The sequence below is a fragment of the Antennarius striatus genome, chromosome 8 (assembly GCF_040054535.1).
Source record: "Antennarius striatus isolate MH-2024 chromosome 8, ASM4005453v1, whole genome shotgun sequence".
Lineage (NCBI taxonomy): Eukaryota > Metazoa > Chordata > Actinopteri > Lophiiformes > Antennariidae > Antennarius > Antennarius striatus.
In genome coordinates this window covers 17076812-17080348 of record NC_090783.1, presented here as the reverse complement: position 1 = coordinate 17080348, position 3537 = coordinate 17076812, and the positions used below count along the sequence as shown (strand labels likewise).

At 42.3% G+C, this 3537-nt stretch overlaps 1 long non-coding RNA gene across 1 annotated transcript; it reads left to right on the top strand.

Annotated features, from left to right (window-relative positions):
- Window positions 1-2030, top strand: LOC137600805 (uncharacterized). The gene is made up of 3 exons (XR_011036986.1): window positions 1-128; window positions 495-609; window positions 958-2030. It is a non-coding gene; the product is annotated as an uncharacterized lncRNA (long non-coding RNA).
- The last annotated feature ends 1507 nt before the right edge of the window (window positions 2031-3537 follow it).

Genomic DNA, 3537 nt, shown 5'->3' with positions numbered 1-3537 from the left:
GAGCTCAGTGGAGCCAGTGAGTCCTGAGTCTCACTGGCCGATGGTGTCCATGGATGGCTGGAGCTATTGACAGTCCCTGACACTGACAGCAAAGCAATCTGCTTCCAGAGTCCTTGTGCTGAACATATGTATGTATGTGTGTGTGTGTGTGTGTGTGTGTGTGTGTGTGTGTGTGTGTGTGTGTGTGTGTGTGTGTGTGTGTGTGTGTCCGGTTTCTAACGTTGTCTTTGCAAAGATGTGCAGTTATTTTAACACCAAAGCCCCCTGCCCCCCGGTGGATCCAGGGCGTCGTGAAGAGGTTGTCTGCCTTGACTACATATTCGCTTAGATCATTCTAAGAACCCATAATGATTTGTGTTTCTGATGTAGAGCAGAATACATCTGATTGGACGACGTAATATTTGTCCCCTCTTGCAGCTGGATGTTGGCAAAAACCAGACGTGGTAACCTTCTCTCCGGTTTTATAGCAGTGCTGTCATCATTTCTGTGCACAGCGTGGCCTTAAGGTCATGGAGGACTGGGACGAGCGTGCCATCCTGCCAGTCACAGACGTCCCTGACCACCGTTTTCATCTGAGGGGCTACAAATAACACAAGATAAAGCTGACAGGTTAACCTTTTCAATTATCTCATTGCCATGAGGAAGAGCGATGCGCGCTGTGAATGCGATGTGGCGCGGAGACAATTGAAATATCATTGTGTTCATGTCCTGGGGCCTCGGCATGCTGTAGCATCGTCTGACACCACATACCAATGAAAACGCCGCTGTACTTCTGTTCTTGTGCATGTTTTTAAAGTTCAGCCTATTGTTTCAGTGAAGTCTATGCTTCAACAGAACAATCAAGAACACACACACACACACACACAGACACACACACACACACACACACACACACACACACACACACCTCAGTGAGTGGCTTGCTAGACAAACACAGTTTTCCCAATCCTCCCACAGGCACCAGTCCAACCCATGAGGTCATCGCCTGCCGAGACCCGGGATTAAAACTCCAAAGGAACCCTTGGAAGCATGTGTTTATATGTTCTGACAACTCTGCAGCCTGATTAAGCCCCCTCTTTGCTAACGCTAATGCTAAGCTAAAATTAGCTTTGTTCTCAGCCGAAAGGTGACTTTTTCAATAGCCCCCATCATGATAAACTGCGGTAGGCTAAACTGAATCTATGCTAATTTCAAGCATTTCAATTCCAAGTATTTCCTGTGAATATGACCCCTCAGCGTGAGATTCATCGACGCGTATGTCAGAGCACTGAGCTAACGCAGGATCGCTTTGGGCTAATACAAGATTAAAGAGGGTCATATGCAGAGGATTTGGGTTTAACTTGTTTGAAGGCAAACGGGAACAGCAAGACTGAAAAGGTAGAAGCGTTGGGACACAAGCTCAATGCTGCTGTTTGACCAATGAAATAGTAGCAGCTGATTAAGCATTTACGTGTAAAATCAAATTTATTGTTATAATATCTAAAGAAATGTCCAAACTAAGTCAATTATTTTGGTTCACCCAAAATTATTTTAATGCATTTGCACCTCGGTTTTATGATTGTGATATACAAATAAAATATTACCTTTATCAACAAGGAGCATTAACACAATGCTGAAATACAAGCTAAAGGAATAACCTTGGGTTTTTTTAATAAACAGTGCAAAGATCTTCCTCTGAGATATTTTTCACATTGTTTGATTCCTGCAGTTTTGAAAGGAATGATCCCAGTTTTCTCATTTTGAGATAAATAGACACCAACATTTACAACTCTTGAGAATATAACTCTTGAAGAGAGGCTGCAGTGGTGAAAATATTGCCGTCTGGGATTGAAAATCAATAAAAAATTCAAGGAAAGAATGAATAAATGGTCTGTAAGTTTTGTTAAATGAGCCAAGAAAAAAAAGAAAAAAGAATGATGGCAGAAACGTCAAATGCATAGATGGTGTCTCACCGCAAGTGAAAAGGAGCAAAGAGATCAGTGTGGTTTTATAGACTTGATGTGTAACAGATAACAGAAATATGGGGGAGAACACAGTAAACGTATCAAGGTTTTATGATAAGCATGTTCAGATGCAAAGTTTACTTTTGGTAAAACAGTTAATAAAATAAGACAGTCATGCAAAGAACTAAATCTGGTGTATGTGTTATTAATTACCATAACAACTACCATAAGAATACCCCTCACGGTGGAATGACGAGCATAGGGACGTTCATGCGAACATTATCAAGTCAGTATCGTACTTTCTGGTTGTCAAAGCTTCAGTCTGACATTTTTTGGGGTTCTGCTGTCCCAGATGGATCTTGTAGTTCCATTCCTCTCACACTCTGGACGCATAAACCCGAACAGCCCTCTGAGCCCTCTGTGGTTTTATCATCAATTAAAATCCCAGCACCACTTGCTGAGCTGCACTGTGCGCTGTCACATCGTATTTACGTGATCTCACAGTGAGATGAGCTGTGGAGAAAACCTGCATAGTGTTCCTCTGCAACAAACACAGCTACGCACAATAGGAAAACCTCTCTCTCTCTCTTCTGCTGCATGCAAACATGAAAAAATGTGTCTCTAACATACAGCCATTAGAACAACTGTTCTTATGAACACAGTTTCATGCATGCCTGCACAAGCAAACACAATTACTAGATAATAAGCTTTGGCTGTGAAATCAAATAGAAAATGTCATTAAATACAAAGAGGGAAGAGAGAGGGAGACTTGTGTGTGAGAAATCAACCATCATCATCTCCATCCGTACAAGTTCTCCGCTTCATTCTCCCTGTCCCAACACATCGCCCAGTAAGTAGGCTGAGGCCAATGGCTCGACTCAACACCACCACGTGTTACGCCAGAGTGTCTGCTTACGCCTCCCTGGGTTTAATCAGCTCCGACAAACCGAACATCTCTGGAGAGTTTACGCCACTTGGTTTGACTTGTCGGTTGACTTCTAGCTGCAGAGCAGATTGCATGGCTTTGAGGTCAGTTGCAATTCCAGAAGTCATGTGATATGGGAGTGAATCACAAACTCGTGTTGTTTTTCTCTTGAAAAATCGAGTAAATTATGAGGAAAAAAATGTTCTACTCCAAAAAAAAATGTTCTTACATTCATCCTTGTCATCTGTGCTAGCACAGAAAAACATCTACAGCTGAAAACTACCTAAAGGTTCAATCGTCCAATCGACCATGAAAAATAGATCTGAATCACCATCATCTTCACTGTGGCTATCTATGTGTGTTCAGTGATGCTGACTACATCCTCTCACATACTCTTGCATGACAGCTAAAGTAGCTCCGTCTAATGGGACTGATGTTCCCTGCCATTTGCCTTCAGGGTCTTTCCTAATGCTCTCTCTCTTCATCGCTGACTTTTTAAGTGTTTTTTCTGTTTTTTTCTTCTTCTCCTTGAGGAAACATGACCAACAAAGCCTTGTTTTAGAAAGAGTAAGGTCACTGATCTCAGAGTGTTTATTGAGTTATTTACAACCCTGCCAAAGTCTTACACACCTCAGTCAGTGAAATACAACTAGAAGTGAGGGAGGGTGA